Genomic DNA, 21,542 nt, shown 5'->3' with positions numbered 1-21,542 from the left:
AGATGTTGGGGATCCAGTGGGGACCAAGACACACTCTTGCCTTCACGTTGCTCACAGTGAATGGAGTCATATGGCTAAGGCCATTGCTTGTGTATTTTATGCATTCCTCTGTAAGGGACACTTAGAGCTTTCGCCGGCAATATGAGGTGTCTGTGTGCTGGCATTTTGGGGATCATGCCTCCTGTCACCACCACAAATCATTTCTTTCTATAAAGCATTGCCTACCTTATTTTCTGTTTATGAAATTCAAATCTTCCTGGGAGGAATAGAATCAATTTTCTAACTCCCCAGTCTAAGCATTCATTCATTCATTCCCTGGACAAATATTTATTGAGTCTCTCTGCTCTGGCCCTTTGCAGGTGTTGTTTTATTTTATTTATTTATTTTTATTGACTCCAGAGTGAGAAGAAGGGAGAGAGAGAGAGAAACATAGACTCCTTACTCCACCTATTTATGCATTCATTGGTTGACTTTTTTTTTTCCTTCTAGCTGTATAACTGTTATTTCAGGAAAATGAAACCAAGACAAAGGGAGCAAATTTTTCTGTTACTTAACACATTTCTGTTATGTCAAGTCTAGTCTTAAGCCCCACTGGTCCTGTTCAACTTTTTCATTCTGTTGCCAGGAAGGTTGTCTTAAGTTCTTTCTTATCCACATACTTTATTTCTTTGACATGTGATATGTCACATTCTTTGCTGCCTCTGCAGTAATCTCCTTGTGGAATTCTTTGAGAACTTCCAACTGACCGGGTCTGATGTAGATGTGGGACCGGATCTTGGCGATGGCTTCTACAGCCTCCTCTGGGCTACAGTTGTACACCTGAATCAGACACGCTGCCACCATAGTGGCACTCCTGGAGCGCCCAGCCTTACAATGCACGTAGACACTCTGGCCCAGTGACTGGTACTTGAGAGCAAACTGAACTCCTTTCTGGAGGTAAGCCAAGGTCCGGATTCCAGTCCTGTCTATTGTGCTGAGTCGCAGCCGCTCAATTCCTAGTTTCCTCCACCCCTTGTGGAGTGGCACAGGAATCGGGTTTCATACTTCTCGTTCATGGTGATGAGCCCGCGCACGTTCTCTACCTCGACCAGCCGGCGCATCATGCTCCGCAGCGGCAGCGCGCCCAGCAGCACCCTGCGGCCGATGCGGTGGTACCAGTCGCGGTGCGCCGGCCCTGCACGTCCCCGCGGAAGAGCGTGTACGGCAGCGTCGGGTAGAAGAGCTCCCGGGCCAGGCCGCCCTCCAGCAACGTGCCGGCCGCCGTGCCACCCCGCGCAGCCTGGCGCAGCCGCGGCCAGTTCGCCGCTGGGTTCACGGGCGGTGGCCGCGAGGAGAGCCAGGAGGGCGATGAGGACTGGGGCCGCGAGGCCGCGGATACCTCCCACGAAGGCGACGTGGTTGGCGCGGGCTCCACAGGCGCCGAGGCCTCCGGCCTGGCCCCCGGGGACCCCCGCGCCGCACACGGAGGATCCCCCCTTGGTTGACTCTTGTATGTGCCCTGACTGGGGATGGACCTGCAACCTTAAAATACTGGGATGACGCACTAACCAACTGAGCTACCCAGTCAGGACCCCCAGATGTTGTCTTCTTTCACACTTAGGTGAACTGCAGCAGGTGGAGAGTGTGGAGCTGGGGACTTGTGAGGTGCCTTACGAAGGGCTGCAGAGCAGGGAGTAGCAGAGCTGGGGTTGGCAGACCTGTGCGTCCCGCTCTAAAGTTATCCCTGTGTATCTAATTCTGCCCTTTCAACCCAATGCTAATGAAAAATGGCTCTACTGTGAGAGACTAAAAAAAAAAAAATTAATAAATAAATTAAATAAAAGGGTCCCGCACTCAGCCCTGGTGAGAAGCAGGAAGGATGTTGATGGATCTTCCCTACGTGGTCCTTTCCGCCTGTCCCCAGCCTGTACCATTTGTCACTGCTGGTGTTGGTTTAAAGGCTGCAAGTTGTTTCGTGTGAATGATTTACACCCGTAGCCGGTGCACCGGCACGTCCAGATCAGGATCAATTATCCCGCCGATGGAACTTCTCTTCCCCAAGAAAAGAAAAATGAGGTTTTGCCATTAATTTTAGTAAATGTACTATTCCTGGCGACTCCAGGAGCCATTATGGAGAAGAGAATATTTTGGCTCTAAATCATTCAAGTCCTTTTGTCACTTGGGCGATGAGACAGCGCATCTGTGGATTTATATCCTGTTGTTTTGCAATAGCTACAAAACCTGATGGAAAGCACCGTGGTCCACCTGGGTGTCCAGGGGAAGTCAAGGACAGCTGGAAGAGCCTAAGGTGGCAGGAAGGCCTGCCCTCTGCCTGCTTTTGGCCGATGCACTTGTTTTGGAGGCTGTACCTGTTGAGTTTACCCTTTATCATCTTGGCCTGACTTTTTTCTCAACTTTTTGCTAAGCCAGATGTCCTTTTCATAAGCTTCCCAAGTCTTGAAAAACTTCGATGGCACTTCTGCTCTCATCCTGGTCCTGTGCCTGATGTTTTGGGAGATGTGGGCATTAATGGACAAGGAATTGTACCCTTGGAGGGCTCGAAATTGAGAGAAGGAGATGCACGTGTCCCTAAATGATTCTGGCACAAGATAAGATGCGAGGGTAAGGAAAGAAGTGGCTTGGGACAACCAGGGAACCTGGAGAAGATTGCGTAAAGGATGTATCATTTGATTTTCTCATATGATGAAGCAAAATTGACTGGCAGCTTTAGGGGAACAGTCATTTGATCATGTTCATTGTGACTTCCTTACACTTGCATTCAGCAAATGTCTAGTGAATGCCGATTGTGTGTCAGGCAATGTCCAGGTCTCCAGAAAGTCAGAGATCAACCGTATGTAAGAATAGAAACCCAGACTCTACCTCCTCCTCCTCCCTTTCGTCTCCTCCTCTTTTCTCATTGCAGCTTTCTTACTGAATGCCAACTGCATAATCTCCTCCTCACCACCCTTGCCCTATTCTTTGCTTTACTTCTCACTCATCTAGGTTTGAACTGTTTTGATTCATGTTGGGAGAAAGATGTACATTAGTTTCTTAAGGCTGCTGTAAAAATTACCTAAAACTGGTCGTCTTAAAGCAACATAAATTGATTCTTTCACAGTTCTGGAGGCCACAATCTGACATCAAGATGTTGGCAGGACCACACTCCCTCTGAAGGCTTCAGGGGAGAATCCTTCCTTTCTCTTCTGATGGCTTTTGATGTTCTTGGCTGTGGCAACCTGACTTTAATTTCTGCCTCTGTGTTCACATGGCCTTCTCTCCTCTGTCTCTGATCCTCTCCTCTTCTTATAAGAACACTAGTCATTGAATTTAGAGCCACTCTAATTCATTATGACCTCATCTTAACTAATTATATCTGTAAAGACCCAACTTCTATGAAGGTCATATTCTGAGTTTCCAAGTGGCATGAATTTTAGGGGGAGGCTGTTCAGCTCACTACAGGGTGTTAGAGCACTGGACCTGGAGTCTGATACCCTGGGAAGCTAAGTTAACATTTCAGAACCTCAGTTTCCCCCTCTGTAAAACGGGGGGGGGGGGTATAGTGCAGCCAATCTCATTGGGAGTCTGTGAGGATTACATAAGATGATGTATATAAAAGTGTCAATGATAGTGTATAATAGGTGCTTAATAGATGTTGCTTTTCTTTCTCCTTTCTTCTTGCTCCTTCTCTGACTTTCTGTTTAAACTTCATCATAAATCTGCCAGCATCACGTCCATATCCCATCCCATGCCCATAAACGGCTGATAAATGTTGATTTGTTCATCACTCGCTGTTGCTGGGCACTAAGTAAAGTACTTTGCATGAGCCTCTCATTTAAGCCTTGCCCTTGGAGGTAACTGTCACTATTTTACTAATAAAGAACATAAAAGCTGGAGAGCTGAAGCAACTCCTCCTAAGTCACATTCCAGGCAAGGGGCTGAGTTGGAATTTGAATCTGACTGATTCAATTCAGAACCAGGTCTGATTGATTCAAACCTACTGTGTTACTCATGAGTTTTAGACACATAGCATTACTCATTCAAGTACACTTCTTAATAAGTGAGTCATAAAAATGAATATTGCTTTTGATTCTGTGACCTAGGGTTTTCAACCTTGGCATTATTAACATTTTGGATTGGATAATAGTCTGTCAAGGGGCTGTCCTGTGCTTTGTAGAATATTTAGCAGCATCCCTGGTCTCTACTCACTAGATGCAAGTAGCCCCACAACGTATCACAATCAAAAATATCTCCAGACGTTGTCAGATGGTCCTAAAATCGCCCCCTGTTCAGAATCACTGCTCTGATGTCATCCTAATGATAATCTTTAAGGTAACACCTGTGGTGCTTCCCATTGTACAGGTATCAAACTGAGGCTGAGAGGGGTGACTTGATGTGCCCAAGGTCACAGAAAAACTGGGGGGTGGGCCATGAAAAGGGAGAAATTGGAGCTCTTGTTCCTACACACAAAGGAGAAAGACAATAGAAGTTCCAGCAAAACTCTATCCCAACCTTTCGAAGACCCACAGGCAATTTCACAGCAGAATCTAATTCTGAGTGGAATCGAAGGCCTTGCTGCAAACTGTGTACTTTTAATAATGTTTAAATAAAACATGGGAGCATGGGTGTGATCTCCTCCCTGAGCCTGGCTTGTCAGCTGCCCGGGCAAAGTCATAAATAGTTAATAGACAACCACTTATGGCTCTACTTCTGTTAAAGCCAGCATCTATTATATATGATCCGTGAATTATTTATTTGCTGTTACTTTGGGGTATATTTTCTACCTTCTGGGGGAAACAATGAAAAAAAAAACGTGAGGCCTGAAACCGATGAGGGGCTAGCTATGAAGGCCTTTTCTGCCTTCTGTGTTAGTGAATGTCCCTTGTAAGGACAAAGCCTCCCACTGATGCAATTGAGAGGTTATACAGTGAATTTGGGTCTGAGAGTGCTCTAACAGGCCTCCAGGAGAAAAGCTTGGGACAGTGGTACCCTAGGAAGTGGTTAGCAACCAGCTCTCCAGGATAGGCAGAGTCCTGGCTCTGTGTCTGCCCATCTCTGTGGTGTAAATCCTTCCCTTTGAGCTGATTTCAAGCTAACAATATGATGTCAATGAATGTGGAATTGGGAAGCTACGTGCTGTAGCACACCATTAAACAGCCATGTGACCCTTGAAGACGGGAATGTGTTTGGATTCTGAGAAATGTGTTGTTAGGCAATTTTGTTCTTGTGTGAATATCCTAGAGTGAGTGCACTTACACCAACCTAGGTGGTCTAGCCTACTACACACCTAGACCACTAGCCGGTCACAGCATGTTACTGTACAAAACAACACAAGATTAAATTAAGCACAAGCAAAAATGATGCGATTAAGAGACACAGTAAACGTGAGATTTATGAAGCTGAAATTGGTATTAACATGGTGTACTGTTTTATAGCAAACCTTTTTTTTAAAATAAGTAAAAAGAGTGTATCTAAAATAATGATAAAAAGTATAGTATAGTGAACATTCATTATTATCAAGTATTATGTACTATATCTAATTGATTGTGCTATACTTGTTTACACCAGCATCACCACAAAAGTGTGAGCAATTTATTATGCTGCAATGTTAAGATGTCTGTGGACATCACCGGGTACTAGCAATTTTTCCATTTCTTTATAATCTTATGGGACCACTGTCATATACGTGGTCCATCAGTGACTGAACGGTCGTTATGTGACGCATGTGGACTGTACAAATAGGAAAGATCTAACTTTAAAAGCATAGATAACAGTAAAAATGTTAGTGAAATCATTAGAAAGCAGTGTGTTTGGAGTATGTGTTACCATTGCTTTTCATAAGATTTATTTAATTTTAAGTTTATACCACTTAATTTTTAATAATAGCTGTGTTTAACAGCTGGCTGTGAAATTCTTGAAAATTTAGCTGTTAACTCTTTTTGTTTTTTAATTTTTATTTTAGTGAGAGGAGGGGAGGCAGAGAGACAGATTCCCACATCCACCCCAACTGGGATCCACCTGGCAAGCCCACTAGGGAGCAATGCTCCACCCATTTGAGGCCATTGCTCTGTTGCAACCAGAGCCATTTATTAGCAGCTGAGTCAAGGCCATGGAGCCATCTTCAGTGCCTGGGGCCACCTTGCTCGAACCATTTGAGCCATGACTGCAAGAAGGGAAGAGAGTTGGGGGACAAGGTGTGGAGAAGCAGATGGTTGCTTCTCCTCTGTGCCCTGACTGGGAATCGAACCTGGGACATCCACACATGGGCCCGATGCTCTACCACTGAGCCAACCAGCCAGGGCCAGCCATCAGCTCTTGCAAGCTGGTATGAGCCGGTTCTCCCACACCACTGTTTGGTGTCTATTTGGGGTGGGGTCACCATTCCCTGGTTAGGAGGCCTTGGAAGGAGCAGAAGTGTTGCGTCAAAAGGCTCTTAAGGACCTGACCTGTGGTGGCGCAGTGGATAAAGCGTTGACCTGGAAATGCTGAGGTCACCGGTTCAAACCTCTGGGCTTGCCTGGTCAAGGCACATATGGGAGTTGATGCTTCCGGCTCCTCCCCCCTTCTCTCTCTCTGTCTCTCTTTCCTCTCTCTCTCTCTGTCTCTGTCTCTCTCTCTCTCTCTCTCTCTCCCCTCTCTAAAAATGAATAAATAAAATTTAAAAAAAATTTTTAAAAAAGGCTCTTAAGTCAAATCTCATGGCTCACTGACTGTCTTATGTAAACAAAATTACATCACCATCAGAACTCGGTCCTCTGGAGGACATTCTTTCAACTTGTGTGTAAATTGGATATGATCACATCTACTCAAAAAAAAAAAAAAAAGAAAGAAAGAAGGAATTCATGAGGTGCTTCTAGCTGTGTGTCACGTGACTACCCCGGAGGGCAAGCAGGCTCCTTCATCTTTCCCTCCTGTCTACTTTCTCCTAGCTTCTGAGAATCCAGCCCCTCCTGCTAAGGGTCTTCGAAAGCCCAAAGCCAGATTATGCTTAATTTTCATGTTCGTTGTTGTTCTTTCTTGTTCTGTTTTCCTGACCACCTACAGGCCCCTGTTTCCAAGCTCTAGGTCAGCGCACACTCCCTCCCACCGCTTAGCTGGGCATCCACCAAACCGGGTCAAATGGGTTCATTTTGAAAACTGCTCTGTGTTCTCCTCCTGCAAGTGGCTCTGAACTTCAGAGCATAGAGACAAATTATTTTGGCTGGGAACTGAAGTATTTAAAAAGGCATTCCAGATGAAGGGCACGTGGGGCCATGAGCAGGGGTGTAAATAACACCTTTATGGCTCTCCTGACAGGGCGATAGTTCTCCTAATTACCGCTTCGTTATCTCAGTGTGATCCAAAGGGCCCAACACATTTATAAACTCCCTCGTTCACAGACTGCTTTCGCTCCCCTCCCTTAATGGCCTCCGCATTCTCAGAGAGCTGACAGTGGAAAACCTGGGTGTTTATATCATGTTCTCCCGCCTACAGGCACCATGGTGTCCTGCTTGTCCCCCCACAAAGGTTTCTGTACAAACAAATGAACAAACATTTGATCTTGGAAGGGACTTAGGACCCGGTGCTGCCAGCCCCAGACGCATTTTCTGAAACGGAACCCTTCCACGCTGTCTTGGCCCCAAACGGTGATTGTGCCTGTCTCAATTCAAGAGGTGCTATCATCTAATGAAATGAGTTTCTTTGCGTTTGCCTCCAAAATGAGATATCTTGATAATAAAATCTATTACTGAAAGCCTACCTAGGAATAATTGGGTCTATTACTCCCCGATGTGTGGCATGGTTTCTGCACTGAGCACAGGCCCTTCTGTAATTAATCAGAATCTCAAGTTGCTAATACCAATTACAAATAATGTGCAGAGTCTCGAGATGGCAAACAGAAGAGCAGATACTAATCTTGTCCCCTGAGACTTCATCAATTGAACTTTCGTCACTTTAGGCTTCCTGGGAATTAGAGCAACTTAACTCCGCCAAGTTGATTACTTACAAAAAGGGAAGGGGGGTGGGGCGGGGAGATAGTGATTGAAAGTTGCAGGTGTACATGAAATTATTCAAATAAATCCATCAAATTGTTTAGATGAGATTATGCTTCACTTAATTGCATGTCAGAGAGGCGTAGGGAGGTTAATCTCCACAATTGAAAACAGGATGTCACAGTTGGATGTCTGCAGAAGACAGCGGTCCAGAGGAAATCTAAGGGGTCCCAAATCAGATTCTTAACTGTTTAAATTCATTTCCTAACTGTAATTTGGTTTGAAGAGTACTTCATCTCTTGTTGATGCTTTATGTTGCTGTTGTTTTCTTAGAAACAATAAGGGAGAAGGACACCTGAGACACCTTGAGGCCAGACCAAGCAGTGGGAAAAGAGAATGGTAACGGGGAGAATTGGCTGGTTTGGAATTACAAGTGCACGCAGCGGGGAAAGGAGGAGTGAGCTGGTTTAAGTTACAGCCCTTTTGGTCGCAAGTGATAGAAATGAGACCCAAATCGGTTTAAACAAAAGGGAATTTATCATCGGTTCCTTTAATAAAAAAAAAAAAATGTCTAGTGACCTCTTGTTTTGGGCCCAGTGGAATTCAGGGGCTCAAATGATGTCAGCAGGCTGAATCCAGTGTGCTGGGGCTCGCCAGAGCTAACTGTACGCATCTCTGTGCATTCAAGGACGTCACATGGGTAGATTGACAGTAGCCAATGAGGGGAAGCTATACAACGGAACCTGGAAAGTACTACAAAGCAGGGCTTTGCTTCAACTTCCAGAGGCAGTTTTAAGTATTTGCCAGCATACCACTGGATGACTCCCTCTTTCCATCTCCATTCTCAGGTAGGAGTTCCCTTGCCAGTGGTCATGAGGCTGAAAAATGACCAATTTGTCAACCTCCGTGATCAGAAGGCCTCTAGGACCCCAAGTAGCTCTAACAAAGGTCCAGAAATGGAATCTCGCTAATGTCGATTGCCTGATTTGGGTTCCATGCCCATCCTTAAACCAAGCACTGGTGCCAGAAGGATGCATTCTCAGACAGGACAGTTCTGGGATCCATGCTCAGGCCTGGATTCGGGAGTAGAGTCAGCCCCATTCTGTCCATATGGCTGCAGAGGAGGGGAAGGAGAGTTCCCCCAGAGAAAATTGGAAAGCAGGTGCCAGAAAGGGAAGTGGATTCCAGAGAGGTGAGCCCCTCCAGTGGCCCCTCCATTGGCCCCTCCAGTGGCCCCTCCAATGGTCCCTCCAATGGCCCCTCCACTGATCCCTCCAATGGTCCCTCCAATGGCCCCTCCATTGACCCCTCCAGTGGTCCCTCCAATGTCCCCTCAATGGTCCCTCCAGTGGCCCCTCCATTGACCTCTCCAGTGGTCCCTCCAATGGCCCCTCCAGTGGCCCCTCCAATAGTCCCTCCAATGGCCCCTCAATGGTCCCTCCAGTGGCCCCTCAATGGTCCCTCCAGTGGCCCCTCCATTGGCCCCTCTAATGGCCACTGCGGAGTCCAAGTCAGTGTCCTCAAGCCTCACTGGCTTTTCTGCTCTCCCCATGGCCCTTTTAGATTTTCTCTTCTCTTCTTGGTCTCTTGCTTCCCACTTGACTTTTCCCTCCTCTGTGTTGTTCCTTTCCTGTCACTCCTGGGGCTGGAAGGTAGGTCCCATAAATAGGTTGGATACAAGAGAGGAAGAGGAGGCTAGAAAGAGCAGCTGGATTTTTCTTTGTGTCTCCTCAAGGGAGTGGCTCACATCATGGAAGGAGCCTGCTGTGAAGCCAGGGAACCTGGGTTCCAGCGTCCGACTGGTGGGAATCCCACCTGTGGCTAAGCATCTGCATTGGGGGAGAAATGACTACCTGTTCTTGTAGATGCAAGTGCAGTCCAGCTTGGGTCTACACATGCCCTCAGCTGGATTACAAATAGGTCATCTTATCTTTGGGGATTTGGTTTCAAAGGGTAGAGAGACACCTACTGCTTCTCTCGCTTAGAGACAGCAAGGAGTTATCTGAAGATAGCCAAGTATTGTTTTATTTTTTTAAGTAGCCAAATCTCCTTTTAAATCCATAGCTGTTGAAGCTCTGTGGTAAATAGAGGCAGAATTTCTCTATCCAGTGTCACTTACTCTCACCTGGGCCCCACAGTAACACCATAAAACAGTTTGACAACCCATGGTCTAGATTTGGGTGAGGGGTCCACACACTGCAATCCATGGGCCAGATCTGGTCAGCTTTCTGTTCTTTGAACAGTGAGTGTTCTTGGAACGTAGTCATAGTTAGTTCTGTGTTGTCTATGGCTGCTTTCACACTACAATGACAGAGATGAGGTTTTGGGACAGAGACCATTGGTCCCATAGAGTCGAAAATATCTATTTGCCCTTTTAAAGAAAAAAAAAAGATTTATGTATCTTTTCTCTAGCACAATTTAAAAAAATGCATATTGAATGAAAAAATAGCTTGAAAGAATGGGCAAGAACTGGGAACAAGGAGACCTAGATGCAAATCTTAGCTCCATCACTGCGAGTGACTTCAGTCTAGACACTCACCTTCGCTAGTCTCTGTTATCTTATGAAATGGGGATAATTGTTACCACTCTCTCCCAACATTGTGGGGAAGATTTAATGAGATAATGTGTTTAAATGCTTGTCACAGTGCCTGGTACAAAACAAGCTTACTATCTCCCTATTATCCTCATTGACTTAGTCCATTTGGGCGATCATAACAAAATATTACAGACTAGGTGGCTTATCAACAACAGAGATTTAGTGCTTACAGTTCTGGAGGCTGGGAAGTCAGAGATCAAGGCATCAGCCCCACCACATTTTAGTGACAGTCTTTTTCCTGGTTCATAGTTGGTGCCTTCATGTTCCCACAGGGTGGAAGGGACTAGGAAATCTCTCTTCACCTCTTTTATAAAAGCACTAATCCCTTTGTGAGGCCTTCACCCTGTGACCTAATCACCTCCCAAAGGAGGTTTGGATTTCAACACATGGTTGGAAGGGAGGGCATTCAGACCATAGCAATCATTATCATCACCATCATCACTGCTACCACTGTCACCATCATTACTTTTATCATGATAATCATCACCACTACCATCACCATCACCATCACTATCACCCCCCCACCATCATCATCACTATCATCATCACCATCACTATCATCACCATCACCATCATCACCATCACCATCATCAACACCATCATCATCATCACTATCATCACCATCATCATTATCATCACTATCATCATCATCATCACCATCATCATCATCATCACTATCATCATCATCATCATCACCATCATCATCACTATCATCACCATCATCATCATCATCACTATCATCATCATCATCACCATCATCACTATCATCATCATCACTATCATCATCACCATCACCATCATCACCATCACCCCAAGAGTGGGACACAGAGCAGGGAGCATCACAGAGCCCCTTCAATAGTAGGCAAGCCCTAACCGTCAGAGGGGAGTTCTAAGCCTAGGGACCAGTTGTTGAATCATTTCCAGTTTGACAATTGTGAGAATTCTGTCCCTTGTGTGCTGCATTTCACCTTGTGACCTGTGGGTTCATAGATACCTCCTTGTTTGTGCTCAGTGTCCTGGGCATCAACTTCATTGGAATTCTGTCCTTTCCCCAGCCTTGCCTTGGCTGCATTCCAGGTGAATGACGTGGACCCCATCCTGCTACAAGTCACCTCTGCTGCTCACTTAGATAATTAGAATCAACACATTTGTTTCTCTAGCAGCGTTCTCTTCTTCTTCCAAAAGTTTTCAAATGGAAAAAGAAAGGCAACAACAAGCTACATCTCTCCTTGTGGAGGGAATTTGCAGCTGTCTGCAGATGACATGCACCATTCAGTGCAGAGAGGAGGTTTCCTGTTTGCTTTTGGTGGGAGATGACGTGGTTGATGCGCTTATTAAAGTTTGGCAGAGGTTTAGAGACAAAGCGGCCTGCTGGAGAGAGGCTTATAAACAAACACTCGGGAATCCTTCAGCCTTCTGCCTTTGTGAGCTAATTGCTTGGTGGATGGGGAGAAAAAAAGAAGATTGATGTTACTTTTCAGCAAACAAAAGGAAGGGACTCAGGAAATAAGGTTGTTTTCCCGTCCCCTGAGAGCCTAGCAACACCTCCTGAGGTTGCGCCCAGCTAGCAATGGCGCACACTCGAGCCAGGGATGGGCCAGTATTTTCTGTAAAGGGCCAGGGAGAAAATGTTTTAGACTTTGTGGGCCATATCTTCTCTGTCACAACTACTCTCCTCTGTCATTGTAGTGCAAAAGCAACCGTAGACGATACATGAGTGAATGAGCATCTGTATTCCAATAAAACTTGATTTACAAAAACAAGCAGTGGGCCAGATTTGGTCCATGAGCTGTGGTTTGCCATCTCCTTCTCTAAGCTTTACTGGGGAAAAAAAAGTGGAGTAGGGACAGACAGCAGAGCTAGATTTAAATCCTGTATGTGCTGGGCAAGTCACCTGTCTTCTCTGTGTCTGTGTCTTCATCTGCAAATGGATTATAAGGAATTTAAGCAGTGTCTTGAACAATTAAATAGTTAATAAGTAATAACTTTCCCTAGTACCTCCCCTAACCCCTGCTAAAAATCACGGGGAGGTAAAACCGATGAAAGAAGGCTACCTGAGTGCTTTCCAAGTGTGATACACAGACCAGCAGGCTTGGCTGCAGAAATGCAGAATTTCAGGCCTTGCCCGACACCTTTGGGTCATGACCTGCTTTTTAACAAGATCCTCGGGTGCCTTGTCTGAACGTGAGGAGCCCTGATGTATGTTCTTCACTATGACTGTGTTACAGATGACGAGACAGAGGGTTGGAGAGGCCAGAGACAGGACTTTGTTCTATCGAGACCCTAACCACACAGTCTCCTGCCTAATTTCGCTTATGGTTCCTGCTTCTGTATTAGTGATTTAGTTGTTTTGTTTCTATATATTTTCCCCCAGCTACACCATCTACTTCCTATTGTTGGTCATCACTTTCATCTTGACCCTTCCAGTGTGGAACTCAAAAGTTAACCACGCACCCAGTGGGTGTTCACATACTGTTGAGTGAGTCCCTGAAACATGTGCATATGCAAAACTGAGAGCCTGCTATAAAAGGGGGGGGGCAGGTAGCTGTCAGTAGCAGCCAGTGGGATTTCCTGGGCACATCTGCCCTTTAGTGCTTTGGGTCTTTAGAGTATAGAATAATAAAACCTTTTAGCATGTCAGAACCATGGAAACCTTGGACAGAGAAACACGAACCCAGGGGCCCTTAGAAACTTGGCAGTTTCTCCAGTGTTCTCCCCTGCGTGAAGGTTTCAGCAGACAGGACAGCTGAGGCACTGGTTTCCCAGGTATTTAGGTTACTTTCTATCTCACTACAACATACAGGAATCCCTTTGAATGGGGCTGTCCAATGTGGCAGCCACCAACCTCATGGGGCTGTATAATATACATTAATCAAACTTAAATAAAACGAGAACAACAGTTGGTTGGTTACATTGGCCACATATCCAGTATTCAGGAGTAACATGTGGACAGCGGGCCTGATTTCGGGCAGGCTTGTTTTCATATATTCCAAAGTCTCCCCCTTTGTTTCCATTTTATTCACAATTCTCTGCCAGACTGCCCCCTAGGGTGGAGCTAGCCAGGCCATATGCCACTTCATTTCCAACTCCTTTTTTACGCACACGTACTGTTTTTCTCATCTTAGCAGTGCCATAGGTGGGGGGGGGGGGGAGGCTGGGTTTTGGAGCAACCAAGCATAGCACTTGCTCTGTGGAGCCTCCCTTGGGCCCTCAGATCCTCTCGTTTAAACCCCATTTGTGCCTTGGGCCACCCTAGTCTTGGGATGGCAAGGATGCAAACATTGTTGTCTACTCTCTGTATTATTTTTCACAAGCTACCACTGGCCTGCATTTTTTGAAAAATGAATCTACTGGCACAACTCTTTTATGTATGCTAATTTTATGCCTTTCCTCCCTCCCATCCAATAGCACCTCCTAATTATCAATATGGCTACTCAACACTTAGACCCTCAGAATCTTAGAATTTGGAATGGTCACATCTCAGAACTGTGAGGTAGAAAACCTTGGAATCTTCAAGCCAGAAAATGTTAGGACTTACAGCGTCTTGAACCATTGAGACGTACATAATATTAAAAGCTTACCAGGTTGAACTGTGCAGATCTGCTGTTTGCATAGTCCCAACATGGGGGCGTGTGGTTGATTTCATGTGGTTCAACCCAATGGAAGTTTAGATGTTGAAATTAATATTCTTAGAATTGTTAGCTCCTAGTGCTATAGAATTTTAGAACCTTAGGATTTTAGAACGGGGCCTGTAAACTTCTTTTTATGTTTGCCAAGGGACAGATAGAAAAAAACAGTGGGGCAAAAGTAGGTTTATAGTTGTTTGTATGGAAAATAATACTCTAGTTAACAGTACAAGAATAAACTCCATGCTTTGTGTACTCACAACCATAAGCCTGCTTTTGTCCAACCTGTATTCTCAGCTTTGCAGACCACAGAATCTCTCTGTCTCAACTTCTGAACTCCGAAAGCAGCCACAGACAATAATACATAGATGACTGAGTGTGGTTGTATTCCAATAAAACTTTATTTACAAAAATAGGCACAGGGCAGACTTGACCTGTGGACCATGGCTTGCCACTCTGCTTTGGAACATGAAAGCTGAAAGCATTTCATCACTTATTTGGATTTGCATAGAAAATGCACAGACCTACTTCCAGAGATTCCAAAGGGCGTTTGAACATGGAGCCGTTTTCAGGAGAGTTTTGCTTGGTTCAGACCACTGTCTCTCCCAGGACAGAGTCTGCCCTCCAGAGAGGTAATTTGGGGCAGAAAGAGCCTCTGGGGGCTGTTGCTAACATGCTCTGTGGCCCTGTGAGAAAGCCAGAGAGCTTGTCCTTGAACTGAGGATTAAGAGAGGCTATTGGGAAGCAGCACCTGGCTTTCAGGGTGCTGGTCAACCCCCATGAGGGCCCCCACCTCGGACAAAAGCGGGAAGTGATCCAAATGCCCACGAGGTCAGGATTGATAGACCTGGCCAGCACCAGTGGGCCCCAGCTGCAAGCAGGATTTGATGAGGCTCTTCATCTGAGAGGCACGCGCCACCAGGCCATAACCTTGAGATGTGGAGGGGAGAGAAAGAGCGCACCGCTTAGCAGTTGTTTTTTTCTCCTGCTGAGTCAATAAATGAGTAAATGGACCATGAGTGGCCAAGTGGCTGATATAATTTTAGACTCCATCAAAAGGAAGATCACAAAAGTGTATGGCGGGAGCTCCCACGTCTTTATGTCCTGCCGCTGGGAGCCCCGGCTGACAGTTGTGCTCGTCCGAGTGGCACCTGAAAGGAGGCTGGGCGGCCTGGGAGCTACCATCCACTGCTCATCTGCCATGTGGCACAGTCTGCACCATGCTTCCTATGCAGCACTTATTAAATCTGCAATTTGAACCTGAGGAGCGAGGTAATCTTTTTTTTTTAGCTCTGTTTTACACATTTTAAAAGAGGCAAAGTGGCTTGCCCAAGGCTAGATATCTGGGACAGATTGGCACCAGGATATGTCATCGTCCCTTGGACTCCAAAACCTATGCTCGCAATCACTGTGCCGGCATTTCTTGACCGTGGCATGCACACAGGTCACCCCGGGGAAGCTGTTAAAATTCAGATTCTGAGTCAGCAGGTTCAGGATGGGGCCTGAGAGTCTGCATTTCTAACCAGCAACCAGGAGATGTTGATGGTGTTGGGCCAGGGACCCCACGTGGAAGAACTGGAACCACACATACGTTTTCCTCATTCCAGACCCCCTGAAGTCACGGGGAGGGGAGGGTTGTGTTTTTAAGATGAAATCATGTAGCGGGAAGTGGTTCATTCAGGATTCAAATTCACATCTGTCCAGAGTGAATTATCTGACCCCAAATGTCAACAATGCTGAAGGTGAGAAGCTCTTCTTTTTGGCTCAGTATTCTTCAGTCCAGAAAATAAAAACCCACCTCAATCCCTCTTGGGAGGCCATACGGTGCCCTTGAATTAAATTGAGTTTGAGAACATTTGAAACCCTTCCACTAAAAAGCCCATGAATAAATGACCTAACTACCTCCATTTCCCAATCAACAGGTGGAACATTCCACTACTTTGAGGCGAGACCAGGGTGTTTGTGTCTCTATAACACCCTCTCACCCCAGCAGATGGAAGCCAATCAAATCCAGAAACCATCATTGTTTTAATCTCTGGTCGTCATCACGCCCAGCACTCTGTGTATTGGTGTCTTTTGGTGTTTATGTCATAGGCACTGTTTTCTCAGACAGTGACTCCCACCTCCACTTTTTTTTCTCAGCCAGACCCTATTGACTCTGGTCCTAGCATGGGGAAGGTCAGGAGCTGGCATGGATAGCCAATACCAATAGCTCTCTGGTCCATGTTCGTTCTGATCCATTCTTGGGTGATGTATTTATTCATACAAGACTATTGGTGAGAGTTGATTCACTGGGGAGAGACTGTTTCTCTCTCTTCAGGCAGGTTCATTCGTGATGGCTCTTTGTCCGGGTGAGGACTCCAGCTGGGCTTCCATAATGATGAGGTCATCTGGTTTGCCAGCAGAGAGACCTGGAGCTCTGGAGCGGGAAGCAGTGGTGTGATCGATAATGATCTCGTGTGCATTCAGCTCTTCACAGTTTACAAAGCACGTGAATGTGATTTGAGCTTCACAATATGGCAAACAGGAAGGGAATTGGTGATTCGTGGAGTGGGAGGAGACAGGCTCTGGGATGTGGTCGCTGCTGCTTGAGGAGTTGGGGCCCACGTGGCGCCCATTTCCAGGTGTTGAGTGTGGCACAGTCGTCGGTCTCGCCCCTGTGCCATCCCTCCCTGGCTCTGCCTACCTGGCATAGCTGTGGGGATGCAGTCATTTTAGTCACTGCTGGCCTGAATGACTGAACATACAAGGAGTGATCTTCCGACTTCTGTAGTAATAGGTGATGTTTGCGGTCCCCAGTTAACTCTCTCCTGGGATGCCCCTGGACACCTAAGGGTGCTGACAGCGATGAAGCCTAACCTGACCCCGGGTGACTGGCACATCGGCAATACTGATTTTATCTGATTCATAGGTGTGTTCTTCTGAATCCTGACATGGTAGCGAGGCAGTGGGACAGAGTGTGAGAATGTTTTGGTGGACAGGGAACAAGAAGGATGTGAGGGCCATACTTGGGGCATTAAAATTTTGTGAGCAGTGGGGTGCAGGGTTGAGTGCACCGGATGCCTGAATGAGTAGTGGGAGAGGACCAGGGGATATAAGGTGAGGGTAACAGAGCATCAAAACAGAGGTGACCCCGTGCATTGCCACGGAGTCCTGAGAACAGGAGAGAGGGCTGGTGTGATTGAGCACCTTCTACACTGTGTGCACTGCATCACCTTCCACACGAGAAGCCTCAGCGCGTCCCACAGCACAGCAACGCGTCATCACCCCCACTTTACAAGGGAGGAAGCTGAGGCTCAAGTAGCTGGGTGACGACTTTCCCGGGGTCATGCTTTACGTGGTGGAGGTGGGTTACCAGCGTGGATGAATTGACGCCCCGGGCAATTCCTGCGGCACACGGTCGGCATCATGAACTTAGCGCTGTGGGAACTCAGCTGAAATGCGGTTTATGTTTGACTCGTACCTTCCAGGTAGTGTGTGAGGCATTTGGGACATAAGACTGAGCGCAGCCCTACTCAGAATTAACTCAATATAGCAGGAGATTAGAAAACAATTACAATCGAAAGGGGTCTGTGCTTACACCAGTGGCTTGTACAAATACTGGAGGCACAGAAATGAAAGCAGCTAATTCTACCCAGGTGAGCCAAAGAGGGCATCGTGGGGGAAGTGATTGTGGAATGGGTCTTGAAGGATGAGCAGGAGTTTACGTGGCAGAGCAGGGAAGAGCATTCCAGGTGGAGGGATGGTAGGTGCAAAGGCATAGAGGCATGAAAGAACATTGCATGATTGGGAGCTGGTGCAGTCAATGGGAATGACAGATGTGTGGGTGCAGAGTGTGAGCAGTGGGGGAAGAAGGACCTTGCAGGGTGGGTTGGGAGGGAGACTGGGAAGGGCTCCCTAGGCTAAACCACACAGATTGGACTGTGGGACGCGAGGAGGCACTGGAGCCTCTTAGGCAAGAGAGGACATGATCAGATTAAAGAGATTCTCCCCTGCCCGCTTTATGGGACACAGCCTGGAGAGGGGACTGGATTGAAGACTGGATGTTTAAAACTACAAGAACCCTTAGGAGATGATGCTGAAGACTGCATTTATGATATTGAACAGAGAGCCCAAGAAAGGTGCCAGATATCAGCCCATTGCGTTGATGAGATATTTGAGGCCCAGAGAAGGAAGCAGAGGTACATAATACATTGTTCTCACACCAACTTCTTTGGCTACAAAACCCAGTGGCCACTTGAGCAGTTTCCAAGTCCATTTTCCCTATTTCCGCCATTGCATGGGCTCCTGGGCTGAGAAGATATATGAGCTTCATTTCCATTTAAATGGAAATAAGACATGTCAAAGGTGGCTTGATAATTACTGCCTGGAACAGTGGCCCTCTGATGCGGGAAGTGTAGTGTCGGTATATGTAGTGCAGATAATTTTTGCATTTGAGACTTAATTATGTTGATATAATTATTCTTCTGTCAGGGAGATTGGGCGGCACAGATATGTCATATCTGAGTTTGAGCAGAAAAATGAAATGCTTTTTTAATTTTTTTCAGGAAGCAGTTTGGGTGGGTGACTCTGGGAAGTGGGAGCTTCCAGGGTGTTTGGAGTTCACCACAGGTCAGGATGTCTGTCTTCAGCTGACAGCTTTGCGAGGACTCTGTGGGTGTCAACCATGAGTGACTTCCAGTGACAGTCCTTCTGTGTCCCTTTCTGAAGATGCCATGTCAGAAGTCCCAGGCTGGGGGGGGTGCTTTTAGGGCTGAGAACGCTATGATTCTGAATAGCTAGAGCTGTAAGGAACTTGAGAGAGGTTTTATTTCATTTTGTTTGTAAACCTTGTGACTTAAAGACCCCCCAGTAGAGTTGCACGCTGGTCAAAACCTCCCTTCTCCATCTTCATCCCACTGGCCAAGAGACCAAGCACATTCCCTTCTGCGCCTAACCAGGAGCCTCTGCCCTCCACCGCTCCCCACCCATCAGGGGAAACTTGGGACCTCCCAAAACCAAGTACAGAGCCCCTTCCTCACCATTGGAGCCCCAGTCTGCGGCACCATTATTACTCTAGTAGCTGGAGCCAGTGTTTTAAGCAAAAAAGCTTATCCAGAGTGTGTGAACTGGAGATCAGAGAGGAGCTTACTTTCTAATAGAGAGAGGGCCTGGGGAGGAAGGGCTCAAGCTCTAGTTTAGCCTCTGCTGCCCACCCAGCAGCCCAGCAGCCCAGCAACCCTGGCCACATGGCTTCCTGCCCTGAGCCTCTCAGACTTTCTGCAGGCCAAATCCTTATCACCTAGATTTAAACAGCCCAAATTGCCCAGAGTGTTAGCATTGCAGAAAGCTCTGAAGGCCCTCAGGCAATAGCCGGGGGCATTTTTAAACAATCAGAAGAATGAGGAAAGGAAGAAGGGACTGCAAGCAGGTGCCTGGGGCCCCAGGCTCTTTTGCTGGAGATAATGCAGAATCCTGGCAGAGCGTGCTGCAGGGGCGAGTGGGGGCTCCCAGGTCCCCTGCTTTCTTGGCTACCTTCATTTCGCCTTTCAGGTAAAGCCATTTGGGCTGAGTGTGTGTATCCATTATTACACATATGCAGAAATGAACACGGGGTGGAAATAGAGCAATGTAGTCATTAAGAATGTCCCTATGACTTAAGAGTAATGTTTTTGTGACTTTCTTTATTTTCTAACTTATCTATAGTGCACCCTATCAGAACCAGAAAACAAAAGTACAGTCATGTGTCGTATAACAATGCTTTGGTTAACAATGAACTGCCTACTTGATGGTGGTCCCATACCATTATACAGCTAGTGCTCGACTTACGACCACGATTGGTTCCAACAGACCGGTCATAACAGGATTTGGTCCTAAGTTGAGTAGGCTATATGTACAGTACTGGGAAATGATGTTATAAAAATCTTTAAGTCATATTTTATAATAATTTTCTTTCATTATTGTTACATATCATAATTTTTTTGTTCATTTTATACCATTTCTATCATCTCTACACCATTTTGTTTCTTATTTTTACATTCATTGGGTTTAAGTAAAACACTGCATTACCAGTACAACTGGTTTAATATTTGCAAAACATACAAAATTACAAAATACAAGTGCATACACAAATACAAAATACAGGTGTAAAAAATACCATAGGAAACATTTTCCCAATTGCAAAACATATAAACATGTATGAAACATTTTATTGGCCACTGGTGCTTGGCTGCAAATCGTTGATGTCATCTGAGGCAGCAGTGGTGGCCAGCGATTGTGGTCGTAAAGTCGAATGGTCGTAAATTGCATAGGTTGTAAGTCGATCAATACCTGTATCACCTAGTGTTGTCATAGCCTAGTGACAATATAGCTGTCCCAGCGTTATAGCGCAACACATCATCCACATGTCTACGGTGATGCTGGTGTAAACAAACCTAGTGCCCTGCCAGGTTGGGGCAAGTATAGCACATACAATAGTGTGCGGTACGTAATAGTTGATAATGAGAATAAATGACTCTATTTACTGTACTATACTCTCTATCATTATTTTAGTGATAATAATTTTCTCTTTACTTTTAGAAAGGTCTGCTGTAATGCAGTATGCCGTGTTTCTCCGCAGCAGCCTGGTACATCTTGTGTTTACTGCTTGTCTTGATTGCATCATTTTCTCTTGTGCTCGATTTAATCTCATGTTGTTTTGTACAGTAACATGCTGCTCAGGCTTGTAGCCTAAGAGCAATAGGCTGTCCTATACAGCCTTGGCGTGTAGTGGGCCATACCACCTAGGTCTATGTACATGCACTCACTGAGTGATGTCTGCGCAAAGACAGTCACCTAAGGACCTATTTCTCAGAAGTATATGTGTTAAGAGGCACGTGACTGTAATGGTGGTTAAAAGAAACAAGACCACATGGTGTCCTCTCAGTTTGTTAGGCCTGTGGTAGCAAAGACTGCTAACTGGGTGGTGTGGAAAAACAGGAGTGTATTGTCTCACTGTTCTGGGGGCCAGTATTCTGAGGTCAAGGTGTGGGCAGGGCTGTGCGCCTCTGAAGGCTCTGGAGGAGGCACTGTTCTGTGTCCCCTTCCTGGATCTTGGTGTTTGCTGACAATCTTTAATGGTCTTTGGCTTGGAGAGGCATCACTCCAGTCCCCCGCCTACACATAGCACTCTCCCCGTGTGTCCGCCCTTCATCTTCCCTCCTTGTGTGTCCCTATTTCCAAATGTCCCTCTTATATATTGCATTAGGGCCCACTCTGATGACCTCATTTTAACTTGGGCACCTCTGTAAAGCCCCATCTCCAAATACAGTTACATTCTGAGGGACTGCTGTTACGATTTAACATACGTTTCTGAGAGTGGAGAGGAGAGACACAATTCCATCCATAAACAGACGT

The 21,542-nt window shown here is 46.2% G+C and overlaps 1 protein-coding gene and 1 pseudogene across 1 annotated transcript in view; one reads left to right on the top strand and one right to left on the bottom strand.

Annotated features, from left to right (window-relative positions):
- Positions 1-21,542, top strand: part of MYO18B (myosin XVIIIB) — a 238,619-nt gene that overhangs the window by 176,666 nt on the left and 40,411 nt on the right. The window lies entirely within an intron of this gene.
- LOC136324192 (phosphatidylglycerophosphatase and protein-tyrosine phosphatase 1 pseudogene) lies at positions 574-2,371 on the bottom strand (annotated as a pseudogene).

This window comes from Saccopteryx bilineata, chromosome 2, assembly GCF_036850765.1.
Source record: "Saccopteryx bilineata isolate mSacBil1 chromosome 2, mSacBil1_pri_phased_curated, whole genome shotgun sequence".
NCBI lineage: Eukaryota > Metazoa > Chordata > Mammalia > Chiroptera > Emballonuridae > Saccopteryx > Saccopteryx bilineata.
Note: the sequence above shows the minus strand (reverse complement) of the source record. Positions and strands in the feature narration are given on the sequence as shown.